Raw genomic sequence first — 13,068 nt, 5'->3', positions numbered from 1 at the left:
CGGTTCATAGTCTAAAGCGCACGAGGACAAAGGCGCGCCGACAACTGAGCACAGGACTTCATCGCGCTGAAGAAAAACCATATTTTAAAGGGCTCCGACGGGGGGGTGTTGGTGGGGGATTTGGGGGGTTGTAACCCCCCTCATTATACTGGAAACTTAACTTTTTCCTGGTTTTTAGGGAAAAAGTTAAGTTTTCAGTAAAATGTGGGGGGGGTTACACCCCCCACACACCCCCAACATGGCAGCGTGAGGCAGCGCGATCCCTCTTAAGTAGAGTGGGGGGGTTCCCCCCCATACCCCCTGTCAGAGCCCTTTAAAATACGGGTTTTCTTCAGCGCAATTAAGCCCTGCGCTCTGTTGTCCACGCTCGGTTGTCGGCGCGCCTTTGTCCTCACGCACTTTTGACCCGTCACCCCCCTTAGCCTGCCTCCACAATAGAAGGATATATTTCTGAGCCAATAAAGAAGCCTTTTGCAATAGCAAGTTGCCTCCCCCCCCCCCCAGATAAGCCCAAAGCAGTGACCTGTGAGAAAAGCAAAATGTCCGCACGCAGTTGAATCCTCCTATGGATAACAGTCTGTAACTAGAATGCTACAAACAAACAAAATATCTACAAACACTCTCAGTCCCAAAACATATGGAGCAAGCCCGCTGGGGCGGATTGGCACTTATGACATCGAGCATGAGCAGGTGTTTTCCTATAGTTACTTTACACTTCCCAATATAGAACAGCTTCCAATGGACTTGTGAGAAGTGAGGCTTCATTTACAACCAATAGGGATATTTTCCTTATTTTATATGGCTTTACTGAGCCCAGCATTTGTTGGGGTGAATCTTTGTGCCAGGGACACACTGTTCTCTGGCTGTTCATCTTGATTTTCTTTGAAGAGTTTTTTGGGTTACCCATCCATTGTAAGTTTATGCTCTATTAGAGGGGCTGATACATAAGAACATAAGAAGCACCATCTCTGGAACAGCCCCATGTCTTCCTATACACACACAGATAGGGTTACCAGATGTCTGGATTTCCACAGACATGTTCTCTTTTTGAGGACTTTGTCAGAAGTCTGGGCAGCTTTTCAATTTAACAATTTTTGTCCAGGGAAACGACATCTATTAACCCCCACACCTCCACACCTCCCCCCCTACATACACCTATCTGGAATCCTGTTGCCTCTCCAGCCCATCCCCACCCCCCCTCTGTGCACATCCCTAGAGACCTCCCCTCTTTCCCTCCTCCCCATAGTATCCTGTGCTTGTTCACCCAATGCTTTTGTAACTCTTTATTGAACAAAACATGCTGCCTTCGGCGATCCAGAAGCTATCTCTCTGCAGAGAAAAAGCTTCTGGGTCGGCGAAGGAGTGTGTTTAGCTCACTGATATTGATGACAGCCAAAGGGTTACAGCAGCGCCGGGTGAACAAGCACAGGATTGGGGGGAGGGGGGTTAGGAAAGATGTTGGACTGTGGGGATGGGGCGGAAAGAAAAGATGCCCTAGACAAGGGGTAGGTAATTCTGGTCCTCGAGAGCCAGAGCCAGGTCAGGTTTTCAGGATATCCACAATAAATATGCATTGATAGATTTGCATCTCAAGGAGGCAGTGCACGCAAATCCATCTCATACATATTCATTGTGGATATTCTGAAAACCTGACCTGGCTCCGGCTCTCAAGGACCGGAATTGCCTATCCCTGCCCTACACCTCCAAGGGAAGAAAGTAAAGGGGCAGAAAGAGATACTAGACCGGGGTCTCAAAGTCCCTCCTTGAGGGCCGCAATCCAGTCGGGATTTCAGGATTTCCCCAATGAATATGCATGAGATCTATGTGCATGCACTGCTTTCAATGCATATTCATTGGGGAAATCCTGAAAACCCGACTGGATTGCAGCCCTCAAGGAGGGACTTTGAGATCCCTGTACTAGACCATGGGAGGAGGGGAAGGGAAAGAGAGAGATGTCAGACCACTGGATGGGGAAGGGGGGAAGAGATATGTCAGATCAGGGAAAGGAAGGAGGAGGGAGGGGAAGAAGAGAAAGACAGAGATGCCAGACCACAAACGGGGGAGAAGGGAAAGGAAGGAGGGAAGAGAGATGCCAGACCATAAGAGGGGGGAAAGGGGGAAGACAGTTATCAGACCACAGGAGAGGAAAAGAGAGGGAGGAGATGGTACATTGGGATGGATGGGAAGGGGGAAAAGAGGAAGGACATGGTGCACTGAGATGTGAGGGGTGGGTGAAGGAGAAGGGGGAGAACAAGGGAGGAGATGTGCATAGGGATGGGAGGAATGGGAAAGGGAAGAAATAGATAGATGGGACTAGGACTAGGGGAGAAGATGGTACACATGAATAAATGGAAAAGTAGATAGATTTGAGGAGGAAACAGAAAAATGGAAGAAAGCTGAATGTTAAAAGTTTAATGCCAAAGATGGATATAGGGCAGAAAATGAAGGGATGGGAAGAATGGGAAAGGTAAGAAATGTAGTTTATAGATAGATGGGACTAGGGGAGAAGATGGTACACATGGATAGATGGGAAGGGGAGACTTGAAGAAGTAGATAGATTTGAGGAAGCAGAAAAATGGAAGAAAGCTGAATGTTAAAAATTTAATGCCAAAGATGGATATAGAACAAAAAACAAAAGACCTCCCCCCCCCCCCCCTCATCAATACTGGGCAAGTTTCTCAAATAATATCATCATATAACATTTAAAGGCTTTTAAATATTTAAATGAAATAGCTAAGAAGAAAAAATTAAAAAATTTAAATTGAATCAGGTTGGGCAGACTGGATGGACGATTCGGGTCTTTATCTGCCGTCATCTACTATGTTATGTAAATGTGCTCGTAAGCTTTTCAGCAAGGCGCCACAGCAGCAGTACAATGTCGCTGGAAAGGTGCTTGAATTTTAATCATAACACATTGTATGGAGCAAGGATTCTTGCTTCTACTGGAGTGGCAAATGTTATGGCTCTACAAAAGCTGTTTAACAGTAGACCACTTATCTGAAAAGGTCAGTTCACGGCTCCAACACAGTCTGTGTTTCGCTACGCTACATCAGGAAGCCGGAAGGATAAGCTTTTTATATTGATTTTATTTGCAGTGTGCAGTGCCTGAGTCCTTTGGTCTACACACTTGATGTTGAAAAAAGACACCCTGGAGCCCAGTATTGATGAGAGGGGGGTCTTTTGTGTTTTGTTCTATTTTGAAAGTATTGCCCTCTCAAGTGGACTGTAATTTAAAATCCCCGGTCTGTTTGGATCAAAGATGGATATAGGGCAGAAAATGAAAGAGAAAAATAGCAATTGGATAAGAAGGCCATGGAAACAGTTAAGAGCACAGACAGAAGGCAGTGCAACCAGAGACTGAGAAAAGATGAGTACAAAAATAAAATCACCAGACAACAAAAGTAGAAAAAGTGATTTTATTTTCAATTTAATGATTGTAATGTGTCAGTTTTCAGAATTTACATCTGTTAATATTTTTCACTGTTCAGGAAGAAATGTATATGATTCTATTTCTCTGGTGTACTGCATGCAGAGCCTGGCATCTTAGGGCTTCATTTGTGTATATTAGGACTTTTAGTTTGTGGTCCTGTATTTGCATAGGGTTTATCTGTGTTCTGCACATGTGACCAACGCCAGGTGTTCTGGTAGGAACGAATGCTGTGAAGCATTATTGGTGTCATGGCGCCAAGTAACAGAGTAGACACCGAGGAGGGAGTGGAAAACATGAAAAAGGATCTGCAAAAGTTAAAAGAATGGTCTAATATCTGGCAACTAAAATTCAATGAAAAGAAGTGCAGAGTAATGCATTTGGGGATTAGAAATCGGAAGGAGCCGTCGGTGTTGGGAGGTGAGAGGCTGATATGCATGAATGGGGAGAGGTACCTTGGGGTGATAGTGTCTGAAGATCTAAAAGCGAAGAAACAGTGGTGAAGAAACAGTGTGACAAGGCGGTGGCTGTTGCCAGAAGGATGCTAGACTGTATAAAGAGAGGCATGAACTGTAGAATAAAGAAGATGTTGCTGCCCCTGTACAGGTCGAGTGGTGAGGCCCCACTTGGAGTATTGTGTTCAGTTTTGGAGACCGTATCTGGTGAAGGACATAAAAAGACTTGAAGCAGTCCAGAGGAAGGCGACGAAAATGGTAGGAGGTTTGCACCAGAAGACATATGAGGCGAGACTGGAAGCTCTGAATATAGGAGGGACTGTAGGAGCTGTGCCTAGTCCCGAGCACATGGCAGAACAGTGAGCGGAGCAGGGAGCCGAGAGTGTGCTAGCAGGAAGAAGCAGAGAGAGGAACAGAGAAGGCGGTGCTAGCAGGGGAAGAGGCGAGAGCTAACTCCGCCCACCCACGACGTCACCAGCCAAACTCCCCCCATAAAAGGGGACGAGCCAACGGCGCGCAGACGTTCGGCGCGCGGCGAAGGCGAGCGCCTTTGCGAAGAGCCTCAAGAAGGGCATCAAGGAAGGGCTATCAACTTTAGCCGGTCTCTTAACTTCTACAACTAGCTAATTAACCAATTGACTTCAATCTTTCTTCAACTTTTTTCCAAGTCTTTCAACTTTCTACTTTCTACCTAACCAACAAGCAACTAAACCTTTCACACTTAACAGGCGGATCACACCAATCACTCTATCCACAAACCATTTTAACATGCAGACCACACTATCCTCTAACACAGTGTTTTTCAACCTTTTTTGGGCAAAGGCACACTTGTTTCATGAAAAAAATCACGAGGCACACCACCATTAGAAAATGTTAAAAAATTTAACTCTCTGCCTATATTGACTATATATAAAGTAATTCTCTTGAATAGGAATCAAATAAACACAAATAAAGTATTTTATAATTACTTTATTACAAAATAAAAATTATAAAAATTATAAAATACTTTATTCAGTGCGAAACCTGGGCCTGTTTGGCTGAACACAAAGCTGATATTCTGGCTGGAATCGAAGAAAGACACACACGTAGCTCTTCGTCAACAGCTCTCAGTCTCTCTCTGTATTTGGTTTTTATAGCATACAAAAATAGACAAATATACCCTCCATCCTTTTTATTAAACCACAATAGCAGTTTTTAGCGCAGGGAGCTGCGCTGAATGTCCAGCGCTGCTCTTGACGCTCATAGGCTCCCTGCGCTAAAAACCACTATTGCGGTTTAGTAAAAGGTGACCATATTGTAAAATATAGACAGCAGATATAAATTCAGAACTGTGCATAGTAAGTGAAGGGAAGTTTTCATCTCTGGGAATTTACCCAGTTAACTATTAAGTTATTTGGGCAAATTCCTTTGAAAACTGTGGTAATACTGCCTCCACTTTGCTAAATTTAAAATAAAATCATTTTTCCTACCTTGTCTGGTGATTTCTGGTTGCACTTTCTTCTTCTGACTGTGCATCCAATCTTTCTTCCCTTCTATCAGCCTGTATGCTTTCTCTCCTCCACACCTCATTTCCTCCCCCAACTTTTTCTTCCTCTCTCCCTGACCTTTCTTTCTTTTTCTCTTCTTTCCTTCTGTTTCCCTGCCTGCCCCCTTTCTTTCTTTTTCCCTGCCGTTCCCCAAGCCACTGTCATAAAAAACAAACAAACCAACTTTTGTAAATGGCAGGTAGAACTTCTATCAAGACAAGCAGTCCAGTCATTGAAAGTACCCAGGGGATGGCTACGGTCTTCGTACAGATGGAAGGGAAGCCAGGACGGAGGGCAGAGGTCTCTGTACAGACCGAGGCCATCCCCTCAAAGATGTCTACAGTCTCCACACAGATGGAAGGAATGGATCAGCCAGATAAAAGCCTTTTGCTAGAGCTGAGGAGCCTGAGAGAGGAGGTTCCGAGATGACGAGACCTTCATCGACGGAGTCATCCAGGAGCTGTCTCAGATCGCTGAACAGGAACCTGACAAGACCATCCTAAAGACATCCTAGAGCAGCGATGGTGAACCTATGGCACGCGTGCCAGCTGTGGCACGCGAAGGCCTTGCAGCTGGCACGCGGGAAGGTCTGCAATTAAGATATGCGGCGCGGCGGGAGGCGAGTGTGCCGGTGTCTGCTTTGCAGCTCACCTGGCAACAGGGCCGGACTGGCCATTGGGAGGACCGGGCATTGTCCCGGTGGGCTGCGGCCCATCCTCCTGTGCTGGCTGCAGTCCTGTGAGTGGATGTTTAGCCTGCCTGTCTTCCCCTTAGTATCCTATGAGCCAGGCAGTGTGTGAGGGGGAAGTGGGGGGAGGAAGAGAAGCTTCACACTGAGTCTGTCACAGGAACTCAGTGAGGCTGTAATGTGACTCCACATGTGACATCTGTAATCAGGAACAGTTCCTAGTGCTCCCATGCTAGAGAGGTGAGGATATGGGGGGATGTTAATGTGTCTAATAATGTGCTCCTCTGTAAAAACCTCTGTATCTTCCATGGGGGGACATGCTAAATTCGAGGAAATAAAAAAGCTGCTTATGATGATTGCATAGAGAAGTTCAGTAAGCTGAGAGGAGAGCTGGGTTCTCTGTGAACAACCAACACACTAATCCTCTGTGCTGTACCTTATAGAAAACTCAATATAGCAAAAAACAGTAAAGTGTATATGTGGCCCTTCACAGTGCTTTTGTAAACATCATAATAAAATAACAAAGGCTCCAATAATGAAAAATAAAAGTCCTTTTCCCATACACTCAGGTCACCTCTTAATTAGTTGTTATTGTGATGAATCCAATGTTGTATAGTCATTAATGCGATTAATCCAGTTTGCAGGTCATTTTATTTGGGGAATCGCAGTCATTTCTTATTAGTGGCTGGCCGTGCCTCTCAAGTGTGCTTCTGCATTTTAGCCCTGCCCCTGGACTTCAATGGGCGGGGCCTGCGTGAGGTCATGTGATTGGGCTGCTCAACCTAAAATGCCCGGGCCTATTTTTTGTCCCAGTCCGGCCCTGCCTGGCAATGTGTTCCTCGCGGCTGCCTGAACCACCGCGGGTCTGTGAGACAGTATATTTTTTGACCAAAACGGATGTCTACAATTAGTAAAATTCCCCAATCACATATTTTTTTATGGGGACGGATTTGTATAATAATAATAACTTTATTCTTCTATACCGCCATAGTCGTGAGACTTCTAGGCGGTTCACACCGAAGAGAGCTGGACAGTCAGCGAGTTACAATATGTAGAAGTCTGGGATACAGTATTTAGAAAACTTACAAAAAAGCACATAGAATCTTACAAAAGGTCCGAGATACAGCATATAGAATCTTACAAAATGCAGTGAAATATAGCAAGCAGAATCTTAAACAGAAACTTAAAAATGCAGCAAAATTAATGTTGGGCATTTCAGACTTAAAAACTGATGAGGAAATATGTAGTGTTAGGTGTAGATACTTTATTAGGTGGTGATTTTGTCGAATAAGGCAGTTTTTATGGCTTTTCTAAAGGCATTATATGTCAGTCTTGCTCCATTTATGTAGCTGTCCAACCAGTGTTGTTGTATATTAGCTTGGTAAATGAAAGTTCTATCCAGGAAGGTTTTGTATCTGCAGCCTGTAATGCTTGGGTATGCAAATAGGTTGCTGTTTCTGGTTTGTCTTGTAGGGCTGTATAGAGTGAAGTGAGGTAGCAGGTAGGTAGGAGCTAGTCCCCATACCAGTTTGAAACATATACAGCACTTCATTAGATTTTTTTTATTATACAAATTTTATCTTTTTGTAGACTTGAAGTCTTGAACAAAGAAAATGAGTACAGCAAAAAAAGCAAAAACAGATAGTGGAAGACCATTCCAAGAGGCCTGGACAGAGACATATGGAGTGATTGAACGCAGTGGGAAAGCATTGTGTATTATGTGTAATGAAAGTGTTGTGTCTCGCGCATCAAGTGTCAAACCTCACTTTGAGACAAACCATAACAGTGTTGCTGAACTTGGTTTAGCTCAAAGAAAAGAGTTCCTTGTAGGAAAATTAAAGAAATATCACTTCCAGTCTCTTAGTTTTAGCAACTATCTTTCAAAAACTAATCTTCTTACAGATGCCAGCTTTCAAATTTCACTGTGCATGGCAAAACATGGTAAGCCCCTCTCTGATGGAGATTTTATCAAAAAGGCAATTTTGGCTGGGATTAATTCACTCTTCCATGATTTCCAAAACAAGGATAAAATTGTGCAGCGCATCTCTGAGATGCCGCTAAGCAGAAATACTGCAAAAGATAGGGTTCTGCGAATGGCTGCTGATGTTAGTCAACAGCTTACTTGCGACTTACAAAAAGCACCCTTCTACTCCATGTGCTTGGATGAAAGTACAGATATTACTAACCATGCAAAACTAGCGCTCATTTTGCGTTATGCTACTGGTGACATCATGAGAGAAGAGCTGGTAAAACTGCTGTCTTTGTCTGGAAGAACACAAGGGATAGATATCCACAATGCTGTGATGGAAGCTTTTTCATCACTAGACATAAGTCCAGAAAAAGTGGTTTCAGTTACTAGCGATGGAGCACCTAGCATGGTGGGGACAACATCAAGATTCATTCATTCTTTGCTAAGGAAGCAAAACATCCACTGATTCAATTTCACTGCATAATACATCAAGAGGCTCTCTGCGCCAAAGAAAGCAGCAAAAAACTTGACGATGTCCTCAAAGATGTAACAAAAATGGTGAACTTCATCATGGCGCGTGCTCTTAATTTTCGACAATTTCAAGCCCTTCTTGATGAGGTTCAGGCACAATATAACACTTTACTGATGTACAATAATGTCCGGTGGCTGAGCAGAGGAAGAGTGTTAGAGAGATTTGTGGCCTGCTTGGAAGAAGTTAGGCTATTTATGAACGAAAAGGGGGAAGACTATCCTCAACTCACCAACATGGCCTGGCTTACCAACCTCATGTTCTTTACAGATTTTACTAACCACTTTAATGTACTAAACAAAAAATTACAAGGCATGGGAAAAACAGCAAAAAGCATGTTTAGTGACATCAAAGCTTTTGAGAGAAAATTGCATGTTTTTGAAAAAGACCTTGAGAGTGGACAGCTAAAATATTTTCCCAACCTAAAAATACATTTGGATAATTCTACAACATTTGTGGACAGTCATAAAAAACACCAGGAAATCCACAAAGCATATTCCACCATTGTAGCCGAAGCAAAGGAGAATTTTAGTAAAAGATTTTCTCAGTTCCGTAAGATGGAGACAACCCTTTCATTTATAACTTCCCCAGAAAAGTCCACATTTGAAGATCTTGATCTTTCCTGCTTACAGTGGTTGGATATTCAAAATTTGGAAATGGAGCTACTGGAATTTCAAGAAAGCTCTATCTGGAAAAGTAAATTCAATGACTTGCGTGCGGCTCTTGAACGTATTGAGTGTGAAAGGGTGACAAATGAAATCACTGCTAGCAGTTCTGAAAATGAAATCCTAAAAGCGTGGAATTCTCTGCCAGACAATTTTAAGTCCATGAAAGCATTTGGGATTGCTCTTCTTACTTTGTTTGGGTCATCCTATGCTTGTGAGTAGCTGTTTTCGGCTTTGAATCATATAAAATCTGATGCTAGAAACAGATTAACGGATGACATGAGTGCTGCATGTGTTGCTCTGAAATTAACACACTATGAGCCAAGGATTGACAAGTTATCAGCATGCATGCAACAACAAAAATCACATTAATTTTTTTCAGAGCATGCCCAATGCATATGTTTACATGAAGCAGTGTTTTCAGTTTGCAGTTAAGACACTTTCTAAGTTATTTAAATATTATTTAAAGATGTTATTTAAAAAAGGGACTTTACATGGCCCTGTTGTATTCCAATCTGGAATTTCCAATAAAAACGGTTGGTTTAATTGAAAGCTCTTTTGTTTTCTTTACATCATATTATTAGAAATGTAATGATTTAACTATTTTCTAATTTGATTGTAAATTTTACAAAAAAACATGTATAGACTCTTTGGGAATACACACCGAGTCTTGACCCAGTTAACAGTTTTAAGAAGTTTATCTTTTTTTTTACTCAGGATACATTTGACATGTTATGTGAATAATACACTTAAAATATATTGTGTAACTGAATCAAATTCTTCCTAAATTCATTAAATTGAATGAAATCATTAAAACATTATAAATTGCCAATAAATTGAAATGAAAAACAAAGGATTGTGAATCAAATTGATTCTCTGACAATACAAAGATTCCAACCTTTAAAAATGATGTTACATAGTTCAGGCAACTTTATAAAGAGTTTTTAGATACTAAAATCTTGTTATTAAGGTTTAATTGACGTGCTGGCACTTTGAGGAAATTCTTTGGTTTTGTGCGGCAGTTTGGGCACTCGGGCTCAAAAAGGTTAGCCATCACTGTCCTAGAGCATCCAAACCTGCAAACTTGAGACCAACCGTCGGAATACAGGAAGTGGCTGGGGATGCTGATTCCTGACAGCTGGTGACTTCCTCCACAGGAAAACGCAGAAGACCTTATTCTGTCTCTTTCTCTCACATAAAGGGCGGCTCTACATCAACACCACAAATCACCCTGAGGAACAGATACCAGCTGCTACATGAAGGTCCTGACAACGAGGAACAGGAAGTTGTTGAGCAGACGGTTCAAGTTCCGGAGTCAACAGATCGGCCCACCCCTAAGAAGCGCAGAGTGGTGGTCATCGGGGATTCGCTGCTGAGGGGCACCGAGGGTCCAATTTGTAGATCAGACCTGCAATCAAGAGAGGTCTGCTGTTTGCCAGGGGCCAGGATCCGGGATGTAACCGCTTGCCTGGACAGACTCATCAAGCCCCGTGACCACTTCCCCATGATTCTCATCCACGTCGGAACCAACGACACCGCCAGGAGCACCCCGGAGAGCATACCTGAAGACTTCAGAGCCCTGGGTGAGAAGCTGAGGAGGATGGATGCGCAGGTGGTCTTCTCTTCGATCCTCCCAGTAAGGGGCAAGGGCAGTGCCAGGGAGGATCGTATCCAGAGGGCAAACGACTGGCTGCAGGGATGGTACAAGGAGATGAACTTTGGGTTCTTGCACCATGGAGAGGCATTGCAAGGACTACAGGGACCAGAAGGGTTACACCTGACCAGAAGAAGGAAGAACGTCCTTGGACACCGTCTAGCCCGCCTACTACACAGGGCTTTAAACTAGGTAAGTTGGGGGAGGGTACGGGCACAAACAACCTACCTGGCGAGCTAAGCTGCCAATATTTTTTTGAAATTAAGGTAAGTAAACACCGATCTGGGTCAGGGGAGAGTATACACACTTTCGAGTCTGGGGTTGGCTCGCATTATAATTCTGGGTCACATTGTAATTCTGGGTCTAAGGGGAGTACACATTGTAATTCTGGGTCTAGGGGGAGTACACATTGTAATTCTGGGTCCAGCGAGAGAACACACATTGCAAATTGTTCTAAAGGAGTTCAAGTAGCCCAAGCGGGAATACCCCCACAGGGTACACACATTTCCGAGTCTGGGATAGGAACACACTGTAGTTCTGGGTCTGGGGAGTCCGGGATAGGTGCACGTTGTAACTCTGGGTCTAGGGAAAGTACAAAACATGTGAATAATGCTAAAGGTGTCCAAGTAGCTCAAGCGGGAACATCCCCACTGAGACGTAACAAACATACAACATGGAGGGCTATGTACATAAATGCCCACAGTCTGGGAAACAAGATCCTGGAATTAGAAACAGAAATGAGGAATGCCGACTTGGATGTGGTGGCGATATCTGAGACCTGACTTACGGACTCCCACGGGTGGGACATGGTCATACCGGGTTACAACTTGCTTCGCCGGGACAGGGAGGGCAAAATGGGAGGAGGTATAGCATTATATACTAAAGATGACATTAAGGTCACCAGAATCAAAGATGTCCACTACACTGGGGAATCCCTTTGGGTAAATTTGGCCAGAGGGAAGGACAAATGCCTGTATCTTGGCGTAATATACAGACCCCCAAGACAACAGGATGACCTAGATATGGAATTAATCGGAGATATAGAGAATACCACCTTGCGTGGGGACACAGTATTGTTAGGTGACTTCAACATGCCTGATGTGGATTGGGACACACTTTCCTCTGCTTCCGGCAGCAGCAGGAGGCTATTAAACTCTATGAAGGGAGCAAGACTCAGGCAACTGGTGTTGGAACCAACAAGGGATCAGGCAATACTGGACCTGATACTTACCAATGGAGAAAGTGTCACAGAGGTCTCGGTGGGCGACACATTGGCCTCCAGTGACCACAACATGGTATGATTCAATCTCAGGAAAGGTTTCACTAAATCTACCACACTGACCAAACATAGAAACATAGAACATAGAAATTGACGGAAGAAAAGGGCCACAGCCCATCGAGTCTGCCCATACCAATGACCCACTCTCTGACTTTTACTCCCCTATAGATCCCACGTGAATATCCCATTTTCTCTTAAAATCTGACACGCTGCTGGCCTCAATCACCTGCTGAGGCAGCTCGTTCCAATGATCGACCACCCTTTCGGTGAAGAAGTACTTCCTAGCATCACCTTGAAATTTCCCTCCCCTGATTTTCAGCGAGTGTCCTCTGGTTACCGAGGGCCCTGTAAGACTGAAGATATCATCTTTCACCTCTATACGCCCCGTTGTATACTTAAAGGTCTCAATCATGTCCCCCCTCTCTCTTCGCTCCTCCAGTGAGTACATCCGCAGTTTTTTTAGCCTTTCTTCATACGTGAGATCCCTGAGCCCCAAGACCATCCTGGTAGCCATACGCTGAACTGACTCAACTCTCAACACATCTTTCCGGTAGTGTGGTCTCCAGAATTGAACACAATACTCGAGATGAGGTCTCACCATGGATCTGTACAGTGGCATTATGACTTCAGATTTTCTGCTGACAAAACCCCTACGGATGCAGCCCATCATTTGTCTTGCCCTGGACGAAGCTTTCTCCACCTGATTGGCAGCCTTCATATCATCGCTAATGATCACTCCTAAATCACGTTCCACCGTGGTCCTGGACAAGGTTTCACCATTTAGTGAGTAAGTTCTGTGTCCTCAAATTCAAGGACACAAACTTCAAAGAAATGGGAGACTTCGTTCACCAGGCACTACAAAGCCAAGCAGAAACC

Source organism: Geotrypetes seraphini, chromosome 8 (genome assembly GCF_902459505.1).
Source record: "Geotrypetes seraphini chromosome 8, aGeoSer1.1, whole genome shotgun sequence".
In the NCBI taxonomy this organism is placed as follows: domain Eukaryota; kingdom Metazoa; phylum Chordata; class Amphibia; order Gymnophiona; family Dermophiidae; genus Geotrypetes; species Geotrypetes seraphini.
This window is presented reverse-complemented; position numbering follows the sequence as displayed.